We start from the raw sequence: 23218 nt of genomic DNA on the forward strand, positions 1-23218 counted from the left end.
TGAATTTGGAAGAGCTCCTTCTTTTTCTATTTCTTGAAATAGCTTGAAAAGTATTGGTATTAATTCTTCTTTGAAGGTTTTGTAAAACTTCGCTGTATACCCATCGGGTCCAGGGCTTTTCTTGGTTGGTAGTCTTTTGATGGCTTCTTCTATTTCTTCCTTTGTTGTTGGTCTGTTTAAATTGTGTGTGTCTTCCTGACTCAATCTGGGCAGCTCATATGACTTAAGAAATTATCGATGTCTTCACTGTCTTCTATTTTATTAGAATATAGGGTTTCAAAATACTTTCTAATTATCCTCTGTATTTTTGTAGTGTCTGTTGTGATATTGCCTTTTTCATCCCGTATGTTAGTAATTTGAGTTTTCTCTCTTCTTCTCTTCGTTAGCATGGCTAAGGGTCTGTCGATCTTATTTATTTTTTCAAAGAACCAACTTTTAGTTTTATCAATTTTTTCAATGTTTTTTTTTTGTTTCATTTTCGTTGATTTCCACTCTGATTTTAATTATTTCTTGTCTTCTGCTATATTTGCTGTTGTTTTGCTCTTCCTTTTCTAGGGTTTTGAGATGTAGTGTGAGTTTGTTTATTTGTTGTTTTTTTCTTTTTTTGAGGAATGAACAACAGTCATTAATATGGTATTATGTAAAAATGTGGATGTGTAACTGATGTGATTCTGCAACTTGTATTTGGGGTAAAAAATGGGAGTTCATAACCCACTTGAATCAAATGTATGGAAGATGATATGTCATGAGCTTTGTAATGTTTTGAAAAACCAATAAAAAAAAGAAAAGAAAAATCATGTTTGTCTATAAAGAATAGCCATTATTTTAAAAAATAAAGGGGGGTGGAATTGTGGCTTAGTAGCAAAGCACTTCACATTTGTGAGCCATTGGGTTTGATCATCAGCACCACATAAAAATAAATAATAAAAGTATTGTTTCCATCTACAACTAAAAAAATTTTTTTTAAATAAAGGGCTTGGAATGTGGCTCAGTGGTTAAGTGCTCCTGGGTTCAATCCCTGGTACCAAAAAATAAAAAAGCAATTATTACCAATTTTGACCCCAAACTGGGTCCTTTTTCCTTCTTGGAAATACAGAGCCAATAAATAAGACCCATATCCAACTCAGGAGCAAGGAAAGGTTTATTGTTGGTCAAAGAATAGAAGAAACAGAAGACAAGGCCTTGAAAATCAGTTTTTGGCTCATTGGGTATGGAAAATCCTAGATAGAATATAAAATAAATGAGATTAGAATTTTCCTTTTTTTACTAGTCTATCCCTCCCCGTCTAGAAATTTGAGCACCACCTCTTTCTGCTCCTTTTATATTTCTTTCTGGTCTCATCACGGCGACTGTCAACCTTCATGGCACTGGAGAGTGTCACTTACCACGAAGATGGAATCATAATGAATTTGGAAGTTATCAGGTGGTCACTCGGGCAGCCATCCTAGATCCAACCCATTTTGGCCAGCCCACTTGAGGAGGACTTCTGGTCTTCAGGCTTCTATCCTTAAAAATGAACAAGATTAGGGTGGGGTCAAAATTCAGCAAGGTTGTGTAGGCATCAACCCCTCACCACATCACCTGCCCAGTCCCCCTCCCCGACCACTGGTACACACAGTGATTCAGGACCTTGAGGCAGGAGGGTCACAGTTTCAATGTCAGCCTCAATAACTTAGCAAGGCCCTATCTCAAAATAAAAAAAATGGGGCTGGGGATGTGGCTCCATGGTTAAGTGTACCTGAGATCAATCCCTGGTACCAAAACAATTATAAAAACCTAGATTCTGGTTTTAAATTCGGGGGCTTAAATTTTTATTTTTGAAAGTCCTGCAAATAATTTTTCTTAATTATAGCCAGCATAATTACATGTACATTTCATTTATAACATTTGTCCTTCAGAAACCTGCAACCTGCTTAGACAATCTGCAATTTGTTTACACCTTTAGCTTTTGAGTTTTTGGCCTTATTTTTCTTCCCATTTGGAAACAATCCAGTCATTTTACTTTAGGACAAAAATCATACTTTATTACACACAATCCTGCTTCATTCAAAAACATTCTCTAAAAGATATATCCTCATCCTGGTAACTTTCTTTGGATCTTTTCCCCTTACATTTTGTTTGAAGTACAAAGTTGTTCTGACTTGTTTCTCTCTTACATGTAAATTTACATTTTGAAACAATCCATTTAAGATTTAGACAAATTACTCCTTTCCAACAAGATAAAATGCTACACTTTCCAGTATTTTCATCAAAATGCAGCTTAAAGTCTTTGTCTTTTTTTTCTTTCTGTATAGAATTGCACTTTAACAGACTTTTTCTTTTTAATACTTGTCTTTTAGGTGTAGATGGACACAACACAATGCCTTTATTTTTATTATGGTGCTGAGGATCGAACCCGGGTCTCGCCTGTGCTAGGGGAGCACTTTACCGCTGAACCACAATCCCAGTCCTAGAATTGCACTTTAATACATGTTAATTAGAACGTAAACTCTTAGAAACCTTTTTGTTGGTTTCGGTACCAGGGATTGAACCCAGGGATGCTCAACCACTGAGCCAAACATCCCCAACCCTTTTTTATATTTTATTTAGAGACAGTGTCTCACTAAATTGTTTAGGGCCTAACTAAATTGCTGAGGCTGGCTTTGAACTTGAGATCCTCCTGGCTCAGCTTTCTGAGTTGCTGGGATTACAGGTGGGCACCACTACCGCTGGAGAAACCTTATTTTTAAGAAAAGCGATAGTAAGTTATTTTCCTGTATACCAACAGTTTTTAAAAATACATTTAATTAATAGATAGATAGAATCTTGTTTTAACTTTAGGAATCCAAGACTGCTTGAATTTATATTTAGCAATTAATTTTTCAGCATTGTAATATATAAATGACTCAGATGTTTTATCTCCATATACATAAACATTTATCCCCTATATTTACCTAATTCACAATTTTAGATTTCCCATGGAAACCAAGATAGACAAGCATAGTAAATGCCTTATTTATTTGTTAAACCTAAACATTGATAATGTATTTAAAACATAGAAAGCAATGGACATTGCATCTTAAACACCTAACAAATCAATATAATCCTGAGTGGCCAGCAACCTAGGCAAAAAAAAAAAAAAAAAGTTAAATTTAGACATTTTAAATTTTATCTTACCAACAAATTTAAATTAACATTTATGAGATATATTACATTAAATTCTACTTATAAGAAAGAGTAATAAGGTAATATTAATTTACAAAATGAGAGTTGAATACAAATTATATTCATGAAAAACTGAACCAAGCCAAGGTTATCTGTTTATATAACTGTTGTTGTTTGGATCTGGAATGTCCCCCAAAAGTTTATGTGTTGAAGGCTTGGTCCCCAATGAGCAATGTCCAGAGGTCAGGTTTTGGGGAAGTGATTGGATCATAGTGGTTCTGACCTTATCAGTGGTTAATCCATTGAAAGGATTAATGGCGTGAATTGACTACTGAGAGGAGGTAGAAACTATAGGCAAGTGGGGGAAGGTTAGAGTTCACTGGCGATGTGCCTCTTATTTCTGGTCCCCCCCCCCACCCTGTCCCCAACTCTGTCCTTCCTGGCTGCCATGAGCTGAGATCTTTCTTCTGCCATGCCTTTCTTTCTTTTTGTTCTAATTAGTTATACATGACAGCAGAATGCATTTCAATTCATAGTACACAAATGGAGCACAACTTCTCATATCTCCAGCTGTATATGATGCAGAGTCATACAATTTGTGCAATACTACATGTACATAAAGTAATAAAGATCATCTCATTCACCATCCTTCCCACCCTCAAACGCCCCCCTTCCCTGCCCCCACCAATCCAAATTCTTCCATTCTTCCCTAGCACCCCTACACACACATCCTAGCCAACACTTATTGTGGCTTGTATTCTTGAAAATTGCCATTCTGACTGGAGTGAGATGAAATCTTAGAGTAGTCTTGATTGCATTTCTCTAATTGCTAGTGATGTTGAATATTTTTTCATATACTTATTGATCGATTGTGTAAAATCTGTGAAGTGTCTGTTGAGTTCCTTAGCCCATTTATTTATTGGATTATTTGGATTTTAGGTGTTAAGTTTTTGGGTTCTTTATATATCCTGGAGATTAGTGCTCTGATGTGTGTGTAGAAAAGATTTTCTCCCATTCTGTAGGCTCTGCCTTCTTGTTATTGTGTCCTTTGCTATGAAGAAGCTTTTTAGTTTGAATCTATCCCATTTATTGATTCTTGATTTTACTTCTTGAGCTTTAGGAGTCTTGTGAAGAAAGTCAGTTCCTAAGCCAACATGGTAAGATTTGGGCCTACTTTTTCTTCTATTACATTTTGCGTTTCTGTTCTAGTTTGAGTTGATTTTTGTGCAGGGTGAGAGATAGAGGTTTGGGGGATTTTTGTTTAATTGCTTTTATTTTTTAAATACATGACAGTGGAATGCACCACAATTCTTATTACACATATAGAACACAATTTTTCATATCTCTGTATATAAAGTATGTTCACACCAATTCATGTCTTCATACATGTACTTTGGATAATAATGTCCATCACATTCCACCATCATTGCTAACCCCCTGCCCCCTCCCTTCCCCTCCCACCCTTCTTTCCTATCTAGACAGATAGAGGTTTTATTTAATTTTGCTACATATGAATTTCCAGTTTTCCCAGAACCATTTGTTGAAATGTTTTAACTCAGGCATGCTGGTCAAAAAAAAAAAAAAATCTACTTAAGGGGCTGGGGATATAGCTCAGTTGGTAGAGTGCCTACCTTGCATCTTGCATGCATAAGGCCCTGGGATCAATCCTCAGCACCACACACACACACACACACACACACACACACACACATACATACACACACATAAAGAATATCTACTTAAGTGCACATTACACAAAAGTGAATTTATCATAAGAACTGCCATAAGATATGAAGGTAAACTCAATAGAGAATAATTACAAAATTTCTGCCAAAAATGAATATAAAAATTTCTGCCAATATATATAAAAATTTTTGCCCAAAATGAAGCAGCTAGGGAAATCCTAGCCCTAAGAATTCCAGGGGCAGTTTACGTTGGTGAATGCTGGATTCGGATGTGTTCAATGTTATCTCCAGAACTCATTTTGTGTGAGGGTTTTCTGATAACTGGAGCAAGAGTCAGTGAAATAATAAGACTGTCCCTGCAGTCATCAAATTCATATCTTAGCTCCTATGAAAAACACAGAAACAAACTAATAGACAAAAAAAACACATAAAACAACTACATTAAGCCAGAATGCAATTCCAGATCATATCAGGGCCAGACAAGATACCCCAATATCCCAAAGAGTGTGATAGCCCGTAAGGTAGGGTGCAGCCTGAAAAATCAAAGAGACCTTCAGTTCTAAGACCCCTGAAAGAACTTCTTCTGCCCAGGTACTTAATGTGGGCTCTGATCTCACAGATACCCACTCAGAGACATCCTTCTGTCTGCCTTTATTTTACCAAAAAAGGGTTAAGACAAAGAGACCTAGAACTTGAGAACTGTCTGCCCAGAGTGTGAGGGAAGAAAACAACAGAAAAGAATGTTCTTAGAAGACCATGGCCAAGGGCCAGAGGGAGCCAGTGTTGGGCTCAGAAGAGTGCACAGGAAGAGAGGCTCCGAAGAAAGTAAATGGACATGAACCACCACTTACCAGAAGCTGCAGTTAAGACAAAGACCAGTAGATAAAGGTGAATGGGCCTCCCCAGCTGGTTCCCCTGAGGGAAGGAAGATCTTTAATGAAAGGGACAAAGTTTGGGGAGCAAAAGGAGAGAGTAGAGTCAGTAAAAGGGAGGGATGACTTTACTGGTTTAGGAGCCAGTTGCTGAGAAGAGTAAAAGGAAAAGACAGAGCCCAGGGACTAGGGTGTTAGGTAGCTAGTCAGCCATGATGGGTGAGCAGGGCAGGGACAAGGAAGGGAGACTGAAAGTCACAGGAGCCTTATCTGACAGACAGGCACCTGGAAGATGGAGGCTTGGTAAGTTACAGGATGGTGGCACATGCCTGTAATCCCAGTAGCTCAGGAGTCTGAGGCAGGGGGATCCCAGATTCAAGGCCAGTCTCAGCAACTTAGCAAAACCCCGACTCAAGAGCTGTGGACGTGGCTCAGTGATAAAGTGCCCCTGGGTACGAGCCCCAGGATCTCCCCTGCCAACAAAACCCCTTCCACAACCATAATTCATTACATCCCCTTAAAGAAAAACTTGCTTCAAGATCATGTCACACCCTACAAGTGACCTGGACCCTCCCTTTTCACCAAAACTACCTCCACCACTTCTTGTGACCTGGACAACTCAGGTTTGCTGAGAGCTCTTCAAAGGGTAATAAACAGATAAAAGAAGCATGAGAAATGGAGTCAAGGAAAATGGAACTCAAAAATTCTTAAAAATCCCCTTTCTAAGAGGACCCACTCTCTCCCTCCACAGTGTCTTTTTTTCCCTTTTCCTTTCTCTTCAATAAACTTAGCCTGCAACTCTGAGTGGGAAGTCTGGGATCTTTCTAGTATGATCATATGAACTGGTGAGAAAAATGGCTGCCTCAGCTCCAAGGCTGGTGTTTGCCCTGTAATCAACAGCACCAGCAGCTGGCACAGAGGAAGAGGCGCATTTGAATTGAAGCTGGTGGACCTCAGTGAAGGTCACCTCTTATTGCCATGTCAACAGTCACCCAGTGGCAGTGGATGGCACAGACACCAAACTGAGTGGACACAGGCATGGGAAGAGACACAGCCTCTTAGAAAATCCAGGAAATTTAGTTGTAAAGAATGAGAGCCAGACTGCCACCCAGAGCTGGAGGTGGGCTGCAAAGAGGATTGTGTTTTAAGGACACAACAGAGTTGAGCATGTCATTTGCCTCCTCAAGACTGACAATCAGAAATAACTAGCAGAATACTGGGAAATGAGGAAGTTGTCTGATTTAAAGGAGAACCTACTGAAAATAGTTGCTTTATCAAGAGTACAATGGTGAAGCAAAGCAATGCTGCTTATTTCTATCTTGACAAGTTTTTGTTATTATATTTTTATCTTTGCAGATAGTATGCTAGGCAAGTGCTGTACCTCTGAGTTACACCTCCAGCCCCCTCACCTTCAACTTATTTTATATCACCTTTAATCCAATGGCTTCAATCACCTTTTGCCACACTTTAACTCATCTTGCTTTTTCATCTCACAATAAAAACCATCCTCAGGGAAGCATATTTGAGGCTTGGTCTTCTGGTCCATGCTCAGCCACTTTGGGAATAAACTCTGTTTCTTTCGCAAAACTCATTTTGCCAGTGATCAGGCATTCTGTGCTGCAGACCAAACAGGCCTGGTTCCACAGCAGGCCCTCAGTGCCTGACCCTCAGTACCCTACCTTCTCTCTCTCTCTTTTTTTTTTTTTTCCATAACAAGATACGCTCATCTTCTTATCTGGGCTAGAATTACTGGGTGATCCATTTCAAAATGCAAAGTGCCCACTGTGTCAGGAGAGGACAGGTTAGTTTTGCTGAAGGGAACTGGAAAAATTTGCTAAGGAGCTCAAGAATACTGCTTATAAATGCCAATTTAGAGAGACCTAACATGAGCTGGGAATGGTGGCACATACCTGTAATCCCAGCCACTCAGGAATCTGAGGCAGGAGGATTGCAAGTTTAAGGTCAGCCTCAGCAATTTAGCACTGCACTAAGTACTTATCAAGACCCCCTCTCAAAATTATAAATAAAAAGGGCTGGGAGTGTATCTGAGTGATAGAGTGCCTCTGGAGTCTCCCAGAACTAAAAGACAGTAGACTGAGAGTGAGAGAGAAACCTAGCAAGTTTGACCAGAATAGTCCTGACCAGGGCCCTGTGACAATCAAATTCCTAAAACTAAAAATAAAGGAAACAAAACCTGTTGAGAGTAGGTTCAACGATAATGAGGCTAATTTCAGTTTTCCTGTGGTTGGAGCCATGGAGCACCAAGCCCCTCTAGACCCTGCTACCCTGGCACTGAGGGTACTCTGGGAGACAGAGGCTAATATTGAAACTTGCATTACAGTAAGGAGGTCTTGGTCAAACTAGGTGGCCCAGTAGGGTCCCTCCTTGGATCAAACTCAATGCTGCCCTTGACAGAATCTCCTTGAACATGGTGTTTGGATTTGACACAAAGGGCAAACAGTTTAATTTCAAATTGCAGGCTTGGGCATTCCAATGACAACAGAATGGGGCACAAGATAAACATGTTCATTATTCCTCCTTGGTGAAAGATGGTCAGAAAATTTGCATCCTTTTAAACAAAAATGGGCAGGTCACTTTTTTTATATCTACCTGTTTTAGTCCATTTTCTGTTGTTTGAACTGAATAGCCAAGTCAGGGATTTTTATAAAGAATAGGAGTTTATTTAGCTCATGGTTCTAGAGCCTGAGAGGTACAAGGTAGAGAGGCTGTATCCAGTGATGGTCTTCTTGCTCATGGGGACTCTCTGAAGAATCCTGATGAGGATGTGTAGGGGGCACATACAAGAGACACAGCCAAACTGGCTTTTATAACAGATCCATTAATCCATGAATGGATTAATCCATTTATGGCAGACACTTCATAACCCAATCACTTCTTGAGGGTCCCACCTCTTCATATCTGACACTGGGGATGAAGTTCAGCATGGGTTTTGGTAGGGACAATCAAAGCACAGCAACACCCCACCCTGATGTAGTAGAACCCCAGTCCCCCAGCTCCTGTGACAACATAGCTTGGGTCCAGTGAGGGTTCTATTGTCGAGTAGCCACTGTGGCTTCCACTCTGATCCCCCAGTACACTGACTCTTTTGTTTCCCAGGGCTATGGTCACTTCCAAAAGCAATAAAAGATTGGAAGGACTGGGGGAATTCTTATCCTCTGAGTTATCAAGTAATCTGAGACACAGTCCTTTAGTTCACTTTCAATGTTGTTCTTTGGATAACTTGATGTTTTCTCAATGACTTTTATAACTTTATTATATAAACGAGTTTGTATTGCTGAAGTGATATCTGTGACTCATTGAGTGTGGTGTGACTGTTTCATTCATTCCACAGACTTTGATTGAGCATTTAATATATAGATCAGGAGCTACAGTTAGGGGCTGGCCCTAGGAAGGGGGAAGACACAGTTGCTGACCTGAAGACATCAGACAGATGTGCAAACAGATGAAACAGAACTACCATAATGGTGCTGAGTGTAGGGGCAAGAACAAATTAAAGGAGCAACAATGATGCCAATTGGGGGGAACCAGAGACCTTAACCAGAGTTGAGAACTGAAAAATGAGGATGAGCTGATCAGGTAACACAGAGGAGGGAGTATTACAATATCTAGGAGACTGGAAAACAGTCCAACATACCTTGTATTTGAGGACACAAATAACTTATTGTATCATTAAATGTGAAGTGGTTTAAACCTACATCTACAAAGGGCCTTATATTCAGTAAATCATACCAATCCATGTGTGGATGTTCTTGCAGGGACAGCTGAATCAGATGCTGAAATCCTCCAGTAATGGACTTGAAATGACCAGGTTTGCCAGACAATGAGGGTGAGGTTGCTATTGCTTGGTGGCCTGGGAGCGGCCCAAGAGCAGGGAAGTGGACTCAGGCCTCCCCAACCCTGTATTGGAGGGAACAGAATGTGGGACTTCTGCTGAGTGACTTCTGCAGGGGAAATGGGATTCCAGAGAGAGGATACAGTACTCCAGGAAAACCAGCGAGAGTTACAGGGTGAGTAACAAACAATGGTGTTATTCCTCAAGCTGAGTAAGAGCTGAATCACTGGGCACGGGGCCTGGGAAGGGCTCACATGGCCCTGGGTTGCCTGGTCAGACTCAGAGAGAACAGGGCTTCGACCCACTGAAAGCCACAGACACCTCCCAATAGGTCTAAGCCCTGCAGGAACGCAGGTCAACTACACACACACACACACACACACACACACACACACACACACACACACACACACGCCTACCCAGGGTGCAGGAGCTGGGAAGAGACCCCAGGATCCTTTGGCCACAGCCCAATCCCGGAGGACTCTACCTCTGCTTTGTGTCCTGGCACCAGCTGCGTGCCCATGCCCAGCCTGGCAGGAGCCCGACCCTCAGCGCCCTACCTTCGGCATCTCAGGTGCGCTCAGGAGCAGAAGCGTGCCACCGAGTCCTCCTCCAGTGCGTCTGAATCCCAGCTCCTCATGCTGGGAAGAGCCAGGGAGGACCCGCCTAGGGACCAAGGCGGACAGAGCAGGGGATTTGGGGATCATAGGGCTAAGGCCCTGGTGGTGGGGCTAAGGGGCACGGGTGGCGGAGGTGTACGAGGCTGGGCCCTAGGGGTAGGATTGGGACCGGGAAGGATGGCCAGAGGCACAAAAGGTCTGAGGCCCTGTGGGATGGGCCCAGGAGCTCTTGGGGTTGAGGCTCAGAGGAACGCGGCTGGGGACAGGGTCGGGAAGAGTTGGAGTCCAGGGAGCCAGGAGCTGTGGGGAGATGGCCTGAGAGAAGGATCGCTTGGGAGGATGAATCACCTGGGGCCCAGGGTGGGCATAGAAGAGGGTCAAGTGAGACACTGTGTGTTTGTACTCTGTGGTGGCCCATTTGCTACTTTCTTGCCTCAGTGCCATTTCCTTCAAAGCACCAGCCGCCTAGGCAGCTTTATCTGTCCATTCTCAGTTTCCACTAGACGGTGATTTCCAGGACAAGGGGACAAGTTTGCTAGCGTCCCCCACCACTGTAGCATTGCCAGAGGCGCCAAGTATCCAGGAGAAGGCTGGCAGGAAGGTCAAGTTCAGGAAGCTGGAAAACCCCTGGAAAATCCCGGCTTGACCCTCAGGGTGGGAAACCTATGCACAGGGCCCCTGACCACAGCCCTCCTGGGGCGGGGGTCAGCATCAGGTGCTGGCACTGGCTGTGCCCGAGGTCCCGCAGGAAGAGAAACTTCACATTGCATCTGCTGGTCCATTCCAATTTGCCCTTTCAGACCATTGCTAAAAACCCTTGATTTTGCTAAGGGACTACCCGTAGATCAGTCAGAGGCACAAGTCACACTAAGATTGGGTACCATGTTTAGTCTGTGCTTGCAGAAGGCCTTCTTAAAACAGGCTCTCAATCATCACTCCAATTTTTTATTAGATAATTGAGATCTTCCCTCCACCTTAGACCATTTTTACAGCAGTTTCCAAATTAACACAAGATAAAAATAATCAAACTTCAACAGGAAAGTTTCCAGTATCAGATGCAGATCTTTAAAATGCTGTATGCATTTTGCAGTTTTGCTAGTATACACTTTAGTATACTCTTCTCAAAGTGTGCCAAATAAATATGGCAAAGCTTTGCTCTTCACCTTGGTTGGAGAAACAGACCTCACATTTCTGATCTTCCTGTCTGGCTGCTGAGGTCTCTACCTGGTGAAGGTGTTCCTGCACCTGCTGTCTGACAGGGTCACAGCGTGGGGGATGCTGTGGCAAGGCCGCACCATCTGGAAACTGGAACCATTAGGAATGTTAAGTGTTTTGTTTGTGAAACTCATGATGTGGATAACAGGGCATATGTCAATCATTAATAAAAGTAGGTGTTGCCTGAGATTGCAAGAAAATTCCCAGAATGAGACTAAGGATACAATTGAGATATGCCATGAGGCTCGTTTCAGTGTCTCTCAGGATACAAACAATGGTGTTATTCCTCAAGCCTAAGCAACAAGAAATATTTATCTCATGGTTAACAATTTACACTAGCCCCCCCCAACCCCATCCTAAAGCCACAACCTATAGAATAGCCTAATTACAGAAAAACAATTGCTGTGCCAACAGTACAAGGACCGCCCTATGTAGCTTATGGTATCCCCTCGAGGACAAGAGGCTAATAAAAATACATTCCCCAACCAATAGACCCTCCTTTGCTTTACGCAGAAACTTATGATGAAAATGGAAAACACACAGTTAATATAAATGACAAATGGGTTGAGGTGTGAAGCCTGCCCTTTAGTTAAAGATTACAAAGACAAGAGAATTGGTGTGCTTTGACCAAGGATCAAGGAAGTTCTTTTAGAAAGCAGTTGAATAGATCATATCGAAAAAGGAAATTACCTTGGAAATTAAAATAGAATAATGTAAAATTAACGCAGATATATTTTAGAGGCACTTCAGAGTAGTAGGCTTTTAAATAATAGACTTTCACTACTTTAAGTGTATTTAGTTTAGAAGTAAGAAAGCTTACCAATAATTATAAGCATGCTTTAAAGTTAAAGGTTAATGAAATAATTACAGGTATGCTTTAAAGTTAGAAGTGAATAATAAGAGTCATGTAGTCTAGTTGCATTGCCTAGCACCTAGTGATGGAGGTGAAAACCTAAAAGCTTAATCATGATTGACTAAGGTTACAGAAAAATATTTTGAACAATGTACTCAAAATCTTAGGTAATCAATGTATGTCAGAAAAGTTGTAATTCTTGAAAATTATGTAAAAACAAAAAGTTTCGGGCTTTGAAGTTATCCATTAACTACTTGAAAAAACACCTGTAAAACAGGTATAAAAATAAAGGTCCCTCCAGGACAGGGAGATGTCTTCTGGAGATTGCTCCTAACTTGCAACCTGTCGTCCCAACTCTTCTTCTTTCGCCAGATGCCACTCCTCCTTCAGGACCACCCTGGACCCTCGCTGGGGCTGGACCTGGGCATCTACCTAAGCACTCTGGGTGATTACACGACCTGAGGGCCCCAGGGAATGATGGAACTGGTCCAGGGTTTTCCTGGAGCTCTCTCCATCTTTTATAGCAGTATTCTGTGAATGTTTGGATCAGTCATACAGTTGAATTGATCCCAGCTTTCCATTTAAGACAGACAGACAAATAAACCCCTCTTTCTTATTTATTTATTTATTTATTTATTTATTTATTTTGAGAACCCTTAGGTGCACAGCAAAATGAGAAGGTAGAGATTTCCCATATCCCTTTTGTCCCTCCCCCACTGCCAACATCCCCCACCACAGAGTGGTACATCATTGTTAAAGTGGATGAAACTACATTTCATTGTCAGCCACAGTTCATAGCAGCTCTCTGTCTTTTTCGTTCTTGCTGGGAGGTTTTCTGGCCCACCAGAGCTTCCCTTCTTTTTCCAGTGGGATTAGCTTTCATGTATGTTTTGAAATGTTTTGTTTCAAGGGATGTGGATGGGCTTCACACAAGTTCTATCACCATCTTGCAACAGAATGTTTCCACAAGGTTAGTAATTCCATAAATGTGAGCCTCTCCTCTTCCACACGGATCTCAGCATAGAGGACTGCTCTACATACACTTTAAAAGTGTTGCAAACACAACATGTGTCCTTGTAACAAAGCCAAGAAATCCAGACTTACAGAAAGAGTGAAATTTCCCTCTCCTTTCTCCCCCAGACACCCGAGTGTACATTAAGATACGTATTTGTAGAAACATCTACATCTGTATAATATTTTACAAAAATAAAACTAGACTATTTTTAAAGAAGAGTTGGAATCAAAAACAAAACAAAAAAAAAAACAACCCCAGTAGCAAGGAGATCCCTTCTGACACAACCCTGAAATAGTTTTACTTTCCACTGACAACAAATGAGTTTACAAGAGAATGATTATCATCCACTGTGACCCTAAAAAAAAAAAAAAAAGAACATTAAAGAAAATAGGAAAGAAAAAAGAAAATATGCACATAACAAACAAAAAGACAGGCTATAAACATTTGTACTAAAGGAGGAGAAAATGTAACACCAACAAAATGCCCCCATTTAAGCCTCTTGTCTTGAAAACTTTTTAAATAAAAATATGTATATACATAAACATATGTATTCACATATGTATACATTCATATACACAAAACATATAAATAAGTATACATACATATGAATGCACAGCACATAGCCTCAGGATGACTGCAATTTATTTTGCAGTCATTTTTTTTTTTTTTTCACCAGCTCCCTGTTAGAATCTGTTTCCCTCATTTCTTTGTAAGCTCTGCGACTCCAAGAGAACCGGTGGCTAGGGTGCTTTTGTTAAGCAGTGACTCCCCTGAGCCCCAAACAGTGACTGACACAGTAAATGACTGCCTGAATGGATCTTACTGATCAAAAGCTTCTAGGGTCTTTTTTAAAAAAGTTTGTTGAATTTAATGTAGCACGTCTAAAATCTTATAATTGTCGGCCTCTGAGATAGTGCTGTGGTAGTCTTCTTTCATTCCAGCTTCGTTTCCATGGTCCTAATTCATTTGTTACTTGCTTCTCTTTTGGTTTCATAATGATATACAACTTTTAATTTGTTAGAACACAAACACAAAGGACTTTTTCTAGTAATATTAAATGTGACATAATGATAGATGCCAAATGTTTCTTAAAGATATTGTAAAATAATTGCTGCAATTTTCTATTTTGGGTGTCAAGGACAGAATCATTCTTTAGTTCTGTACTACAGGAACAATTTGGTCCAGGAAATAGTCTATCTTGTATTAATTTATACATTGTCCATGTCAGGTCCAGTCTTTCATTTTATTACAAGGATATGGAAAAAGAATATAAAATAATGCAATCTATCTAAAATTAGAATAAGAGCTGATGGGCTTGCCAAAAAGAAATTGTGTATTAGGATTTTTTAAAGAAATTGCAAAAACAATTTTGGGGGAGAGCTTCGTATTACTAAGAATATTTTCTTAAAACTAACAGCATATATAGTTACATAAAATAATAGAAGTTTGTCCACTGCAGTGGCTTACACCTGTAATCCCAGCAGCTCCAGAGACTGAGGCAAGAGTATGGAACGTTCAAAGCCAGCTTCAGAGGAACTTAGCCAGGCCCTGACTTCAAAAAAAAAAAAAAAAAAAAAGAAGAGGGAGTGGTGGTTGAATGTGGCTCAATGATTGAGCGCCCTCTAGGTTCAATCCCTGGTACTACTACTAATAATAATTACACTAGAAATGTATTCTTTTAGCTCATCATTTGTTTGGTACTGGGGATTGAACCCAGAGGTTCTTTACCACAGATCTACAACCCCAGACCTTTCTATTTTTCATTTGGAGACATGGTCTTACTAAGTTGTTGAGGCTGGCTTTAGTCTTGCAATCTTCCTACCTCAGCCTCCCAAATTTGTGGGATTAAAGGCACTTACCACCATGCCCCGCTAGCTCATTAGATTTTTTTAAAGCAGGGATATTCATAAAATTCAAAATTTATAAATAACAGTTATTTTAATACAAATTTTAATTTGGAATAATTTTGGATTCCTAGAAAAATTGGAAGAATAATTCAGGGAGTCCTCTTATTCTCCCAGTACAGTTTCCCCTGATGGTCATCTTATATGATACATTTGCCAAACCTAAGATGCTAACATTTATTTCTTGCTATTGACTAAACGTCTGACTTCATTTGGACGTCACTAGTTTTTCCATGAATGTCAGCATAAATCTTTTAAAAGTCATCAGCAGAAAAGAGGAATTTAATTTTTCAGTGAAAACACAAATGATATTCTTGAAAAGCTTCATGATTATCAGTAACATATCACTTTTACCTTTATATTATATAATATACCTGAGACATCAGGCCTTAGTGAAGATGTTTCTTCCCTAATTGATGTATATAAGTGTTAGAAATGACAATGAAAATGCAGTGACCTCAAGAATTATTAGGCATTCAACTGAATTGCACAGTATTTCTGAAATGTAAAAAGATAAATCTTGGGCTGGGGATGTGGCTCAAGCGGTAGCACTGGGTTCGATCCTCAGCATCACATAAAATAAAATAAAGATGTATCCACCGAAAACTAAAAAATAAATATTAAAAATTTCTCTCTCTCTCTTTCTTAAAAAAAAAGATAAATCTATAGAAAGTCATATAAAGAGGAAATTTGTTTATGTGATTAAAATAACATTTTAGAATTCCACCTTTTGGGTCCCCTTCTTCCTCCAGGGAGAAGTCTTTTCTGCCGTCCTCTAATAAAGGTTCTACTTTCCACTCTACACTCTCCTCGGCGTGCTTCTTCGGTGTTATACTTCAGCATTCAGGGAAGCAAGGACTTGTTATCGGTAAACAGCAGTAACAGATTGGAGGTTCCCCACTGAGATCTATACTGAGGTAAGAGCCTCTGCACACACCCCACATCTATCTGAGGTGCATCTTTCTTTCTTGAGAGTGATGTGGGAACCCGACGGCTATTTAAACGTAATTCGTGCAGCTGCCACTCTTCAAGACTCAGGTGAGAGGTTTCCCGGTCTAGGCAGCTCTCAATCACCTGTTCCATACAGAGCAGGCATGTTGGGTTCTGCCAAAACCGCTTCCCACTATTCTGTCTGGGCCCGGAGAGCAATTGGCGTGAGTACACAGTGTCCCTAATCCCGATCTGCTTCGGATGCATGGAGGTGGAGGAAGGAGTTTGGAACAACTGCAGAATTCTGGTCTGGGCTACACTCAGATGTATTCCTAAGGTTCCTTTCTCTTGAACCCCCTCCCAACGGCCCTAAGGGGTATCTAAGGTGATCGGTAGATGAAAGGCACTGAGGGAAAGCCCCAATCACATTTGCCTCCATGTGGGCTGTGCAACACTCCCAAACCCACATCCATTCCCTCCTGGATGCTCCCCTTCCTTCAATGGTCAGAAACGCTAGCAATTCAGATTGTAGGACTAAGAAAGACGTGGGATGATTAGTGAAAGGTGCCCAGGTTCCCCTCATGTGCATAGGAACTTTCACTAGTCTGTTTTAAAATTTCCCATTACTGCTCTGATGTTTAGAATGTGCTGTGTTCTCTTTAAGCTGCTAGAGGGAGGCATTTTTAGAATCAACTCTTCCAGTAGTCTCTCTGATAGAAAGCGCTATATGCCTTATAAGACAGAACGGTCCTGGCCCTCTTTCCTTACAGCAGTAAGGAGTTCCCAAAATTAGAGCGGGGAATGAAGCCAGATTTACAGATAGGTAGTTAGTGTAGTTAGGTAAATCAGGTCTAATATCGAGTAAAATCAAGAATGGAGGCCATTATAGAAAACGGAGTCCAGGAAACCAGAGCAGCACTTGGGGAAATTGAAATGTTAATGTCCCCAAGGCCCCCCAGCCCATCCCAAGGAAATGTTAATGAAGCAGCTCCCAGCAAACTTGGAGATGCTAATCCAAAGGCCTCCCCAGGCCCTCCCTGCCCAGATTACTCCTTCAACTCACCTGTCCCCCACCTTTTGGGCCTTCCCACCTACATTCCATCACTGCAAGACAACAGAGAACAAAGGACAGGAATGCAACAGGAATGCAGGAAAGCTGAAAGTAGACCTTAGCTATAAAAGAGGGAAGACCTTCCCCGTCCTTGGATTCAACCTTTTGAGTCCCCTTTTTCCTCTGGGGAGAAGTCTTTTCTGCTGTCCTTTAATAGAGCTTCTGCTTTCCACTCTAAAATAAATAAATTTTACATTTTACATTTTTACCTGCATCGATATACTAGGATCTCCAAAGTACATTATTTCAAGATTCACTTACTTTAAAAAAAAAAAACAATTTTTTAATGACACATTTGTTTCAAGCACATTCTTTTGCAGTTTGAGAGTGTTCTAGACCTGATTATTAACTGTTAACAACATCTGTAAATGTCCTGCATCAATAATGTGACAATAGCTAAAGGTCAGAAACTGCACTGTTTTGAAAGAAGCCTGCATGTTACAAGAGCTTGAATCTAATATTTTATTATCTACAGTTGTATTTACCATTCTCTTTAGTTTCACATGTTTTACTAAATAATCTGAACATCTTTTCTATACAATAGTAAGGCCATGAGAACTATCTAGCATATATGAAAATTGGACACCACACACACACACAAAAAAAAAGGCAGATTATGTACTGCATGAGAAACCAATGCTCAGTTTAAATATTCAAAATGTTCAGAATCACGTGATTAAATCATGTCAGTCCTAATAGAAACCTGGCTAATAAGCAAATTAATTAATTGAAAGTTGGTACCAAGCCATATTATTGTTGTGGTTTAGATATGAAGTGTCCTCCAAAGGCTCACTTGGAAGACAATGTATGACTTTTCAGAGGCAAAATGATTGGGTTATAAGAGATGTAACCTAATCTGTGGATTAATCAACCGATGTGGATTAACTGAGTGGTAACGGTAGGCAGATATGTAGTACGTAGAGGAAATATATCACAAGCACATGACTTTGGGGTTTATATTTTGTCCCTGGTGAGCAGAACTGTCTCTCTCTGGTTCCTGTTTGCCTTATACTAAGCTGTTTCTCTCCACCACATCCTTCTCTGTGATGTTCTGCTTCACTCAGGGCCCAGAGCTGTGGAGTCAGCCAACAGTGGATTGAACCTCTGAAACTGTGATATATTATAATCAAACTGGTTATCAGACAAAAGAGAATATTAAAATGAGCAAGAGAGATGTAATACTTGATACACCAGGGATCCTCAAAAAACTCTATGTTTATGGCCAATTGACTTTTTACAAATACCAACACCATTCACTGGGGAAAAGAACAGTTTTTCAATGTATCATACTGGAACAACTGGATTTCCACACCCAAGAGTAAGGTTGCCCCCCTACTTCATACTCTATAAAAAAAAATAAGACAAACCAATGACCTAAATATAAGGGTTAAAAACATAAAATTGTAAGAAGAAACCATAGGAGTTTCTTGAAACTCATCATCTTGAGTTTGGCAATGGGTTCTTAAGATATGAACAGAAAGTCCAAGTAGAACAACAACAAAAAAATTTGATGAATTGGATTTAATTAAAATTAAAAACTTGTATGTGTCAAAGGGTATTGATATAGTTTGAATTTTAAATGCCCCACCAAAACCCATGTGTAAAAGGCTTGGTCCTCAGAACAGTGCTACCAGGAGATGGTAGAACATTAAGAGGTGTGACCCAGTGGAGAATGTTCAGGTCACTGAGAGTGTACCACAGAAAGGGACTGAGGGACCCCAGTCTCTTATCATTGCTCTTCACTTATCAGCCACAAGGTGAACAGTTTTGCTCTACCACACATTTCCACCATGTTGTACTTGCTCACCCAAAGCAACAGGTCAACTAATTATGGACTAAAACCTCTAAAACTCTTAGCCAAAATCAAACTTTCCTCTAAGTTGATAATATCCAGAATACATAAGGAAGTCCTACAAATGAACAACTTATAGACAACCAACCTGATTCAACAATGAGCCAGGGACTTGAATAGATATTTCTCCAAAGAAGGGATATGAATAGTCAATAAACACAAGAAAAGATATTCAATATCATTAGTTTTTAGGAAAGTGTAAATCAAAAACACAATGAGGGGTTGAGGATGCAGCTCAGTGGTAGAATATCTGCTTAGCAGGCATGAGACTCTGGATTCAATCCCTAGCACCAAACAACAAAAACAAAAATACAACCACAATGAGATACCTCTTCTCTCACCTTTGAGGATAGCTATATTTGGAAAAAAGAGGAACGTAAAAGGTGTTGATGAAGATGCGGAAAAATCAGAACCCTTGTATACTGCTGGTGGGAATGTAAAGTGGTGTAGTCACTCACTGCTCCTCAAAAAGCTATATGCTGGATTAACCATATGACCCTATAATTCTACTCTTATTTATATACCCCAAAGGCCCAAACACAGGGACTCAACCAGATACTTGTATAAAAATTATCTTTGGGGCTGGGGATGTGGCTCAAGCAGTAGCAGGATCACCTGGCATGCGTGCAGCCCGAGTTCGATCCTCAGCACCACATACAAACAAAGATGTTGTGTCCGCCGAGAACTAAAAAATAAATATTAAAATTCTCTCTCTCTCTCTCTTAAAAAAAATATTATCTTTGAAGCAATTATTCACAATACTGAAACAACCTAAGTGTCTGTCAATGGATGAATGGATAAATAAAATGTGGTATGCGCTTTTTATATTATTCATCCAGAGGAAAGAATGAAGCTCTGGTATATGCTACAACATGGGTGAAGCCTGACAACACGGTTTTCAAGGGAAGTAAGCTAAGTGAAAAGAACCCCTATTATATGAAATATAGAGAATAGACAAATTTAGTAAGTTTCCAGTGGATGGGTGCTGTGCCCCTCCCCTGACTCAGGCAATGGCAGGCCCTACTGAGGTGGATGGTGCAAGGAGTCCATCCTCTGGAGGAGCACAGTATGCTTCTAGGTATTGGCTGGTTTGTTTTTGTATTCTTTTAATAAGTATAGTTGCGACTTCTCATATGACCATTAAGTATGAAGAAAAAAAATGTGACTTTCCCAATTAATGCAACTACTTCTAAAGAATAAATCTGTTTGCTCTAAATGCAAGATTCAGCTGTGGAAAGTAAATTGTTAATGTTTAATGAGAAACCCCCTGTAGGAAAAACAGTCAAGGAAGTTTTTGAGAAATTAAATTAAATCTAGAGAAGAAAAATTAATATTAAGAAGACAGATTAGTGCTTAGTACAGGGCAACTTGTTCTTGTTCCTATGCACAATGGTTTGTGCTCTTGCTCTTGTTTGATTAAAATTAGTAGCCTCTCTTTTCAAGTGAACCACTTGCCATAACCACGGCGCAGGTTCTAGTCAGTACGTCAAGAAAGAATAGTCAAGGTATAGGCCAATAGTCTGGGACATTTCTAACTATTATTAAAAGCTAACTAAGCAGAAACAGCTCAAAGCAAAGCGGGAACTGAAAGTAAAAATGCTTGCTTATGCACAAGCCAAGATACATTCTTCTTATCTAATTGTAGCTGCGTAATATTTTGTTTCTTTGAATAATGATTCCTGTTTTGTAATCACAAAATACTGTGAGCCTGCCAAAAAACGCAAAGTATATATGATTAACTTCACAAGTAAAGATTGGGACTCAGCACCTTCACTTTTGTGTCTGTGTTGTTTCTCTACCCCCTTTCTCCTACTCCTCACCATCTGTTGGTCTCCTGAGACCCCCTGCCAGAGCTGGACTCCTACAGAAGGGAGGAGGGGAGAGTGGGAAGTTATTGTTAAATAGTATGTTAGTGTTCTATCACTGTGGCAAAATACCTGAGATAAATCAACTTGAAGAAGGAAATGTTTATTTTGGCTCATGGTTTCAGAAGTCTCAGTCCACAGTTGATTGGCTTTCTTACTTTTGGGCCTATGTCAAGGCAGCATATCATGGCAGTGAGCAGGAGGGGGAGTGGCTGTTCACCTCACTGTAGTGGGGAAACAGAGAGAGAGGAAGGGGATGGGATCAGGGTACTAATATCCCTTCAAGGGCATGCCTCCAATACCTAACTTCCTTCACCTAGACCCAATCTCCTAAAGACTCTACCACCTCCCAGTACACCATGGGCTGGGGACTAAGCCTTCAACATGTGTGCCTTTGGAGAACATTCAAGATCCCAACGATAGCAAATGGAAACACAGTTTTTGTTAGGTGTGATGGAAAGTTTTTGGAAATAAATGGCCATAATGGTTGTACAATACTGTGCACATAATCAGTGCCACTGAATTGCACACTTTAAAACGGTAAATGGCAAATAACATCACACACACACACACACACACACACACAAATGCTATTAAAAAAAAATCAGTTTCCCAAAGGAAAGTGGATGCTGTTAACAGGAGGACAAGAGCTATCATTAAATGAAATCCAAAATTACCAGCTCTTTGATAGCTTAGCTAATTTGCTTGACCTTAAGGTAGTTTTACTATTTTCCATTTTATTCTTAAATAAAATATGGGGAGTTGAGAAGAGGAAATGTATAACTGGATTATCTGCCTCCTTGCCTAAAATACCTAATCCTATTTTTGCATTTCTTTAACTTAAAGATGAAATGAAAAAATGGAAATCTTCAAGCCCCTAGAGGTGATTCTTGTCATTGATGCTAACTCTAATCTCATTTTGAGAGCATAGACATCCTCTTAAAACTCATAATTGCAACAATACCAGATTAGTAGGAAGTTATTCTTTCCTTTTTAAAACGGCCTTCTATTAAATTGTCCTAGAGTCAACCACCATTCAATTTACAACGTTCAAAAAACGCAGGGATTGTAGGCATTCCAGCTTCCAGTCCCAAGCAGAAAGCGGCTTGCTCAGTCCACATCTGTGATTTCTCCTATCTACCACAAGGTGGCGGTGCTGTACCACAGTCATGCATGACCAAGGACCGGGTACTAAAGCTCCCTACACTTGATTTTCTATTCCAAAATGAAGATGACCTCTAGGATTTGGGCTCACAAGACAAAGATGTCCGGTTTTCTGGCTGGGGAGCACAGAGTTATGAGGGCATCTCAGGCCATATTCCCACCTCTGAATACCAGGAATTCACAGCAGCAGCACCCAAACCAACCTGACTCAACACTGTGAGGTGCCACTGTAGGTAAAAAGTCAAAAGAAATCTAAAACCCAAAGCCTTAAATCTAAGCAGGAAAGAACCAAGAACTGACATGGAGTACAATCAACAGCAAGTTTCTCTAGGGACATTATAAATGCAGGCAAAAACTTCTCTCTGCTCTCGGCATGAATAGACCATCCCAGGACACCAAAAAACAAGGCAATGAGCTTGGAGAGGGCCCTTGGGAGAGGCCACAATGGCAAGTGGGCTACCAAATAAGGTGGCACCAGAAAAAGGCTGAACAAAGAGACAATTAACTCAAACTGCTCACCAGTACCCTCTAAACTCCCTCCCACCCACCAACTAACTATAGGCTCTTTCACTTTCTTGGGGGTGTCCTTTAGCCCTGAATTGTGTCAATTAAATTTCTTTTTTTAAAAACTCATACACCTTTTATCTAGCTTTCCCCAACACCTAGCAAAACTACCCCACCCACCAACACAGTCAGACAGATCATTAACATCATCGCAGATCCTTCTTATAGCCACAGCCACTTCCCAGCCACTTCCCTCCCTAACTCCTGGCAACCACTAATCTGCTCTTCATTTACATAATTCGACCTTTCAAGAAATGGAATCATACAGTACGTAACCTTTTGGGATTGGCCTTTTTCACTCAGTGTAATTCCATGGAGATTCAAGCCGAGTGGATCCACAGCTCATTCCTTTTTATTGCTAAGCAGCATGTTACAGATCCTCCATTGTTTTAACCTGGATACACACCAGGCTTGCAAGAAGAGGGCTCCTCCATGGCTCAGTACAGGACCATGTCCAAGCCCAGCCTCCGACAGCGCAGAGCCAAGGCGAGCCTCCTCATTATCAGAGGGGCGGGGCGGTGTGCAGGGTGGTGCTTGCTTGGGGGGCGGGGCGGCGTGCGGGGTGGGGTGG

The 23218-nt window shown here is 40.6% G+C and overlaps 1 long non-coding RNA gene across 3 annotated transcripts; it reads right to left on the bottom strand.

Moving 5' to 3' along the window:
• Window positions 1-1125: 1125 nt before the first annotated feature.
• Window positions 1126-23178, bottom strand: LOC144366323 (uncharacterized). 3 transcript variants are annotated; one of them, XR_013425337.1, is made up of 4 exons: window positions 22924-23178; window positions 17155-17376; window positions 1386-1506; window positions 1126-1220 (listed from the first exon to the last, which is right to left on the bottom strand). It is a non-coding gene; the product is annotated as an uncharacterized LOC144366323 (long non-coding RNA). The 3 variants fall into 3 exon arrangements; XR_013425335.1 differs by lacking the exons at window positions 1126-1220; window positions 1386-1506 and adding exons at window positions 12852-13612; window positions 15889-15995; XR_013425336.1 differs by lacking the exons at window positions 1126-1220; window positions 1386-1506 and adding an exon at window positions 14382-15995.
• Between the last annotated feature and the right edge of the window lie 40 nt (window positions 23179-23218).

This window comes from Ictidomys tridecemlineatus, chromosome 8 (assembly GCF_052094955.1).
Source record: "Ictidomys tridecemlineatus isolate mIctTri1 chromosome 8, mIctTri1.hap1, whole genome shotgun sequence".
NCBI classification, from domain to species: domain Eukaryota; kingdom Metazoa; phylum Chordata; class Mammalia; order Rodentia; family Sciuridae; genus Ictidomys; species Ictidomys tridecemlineatus.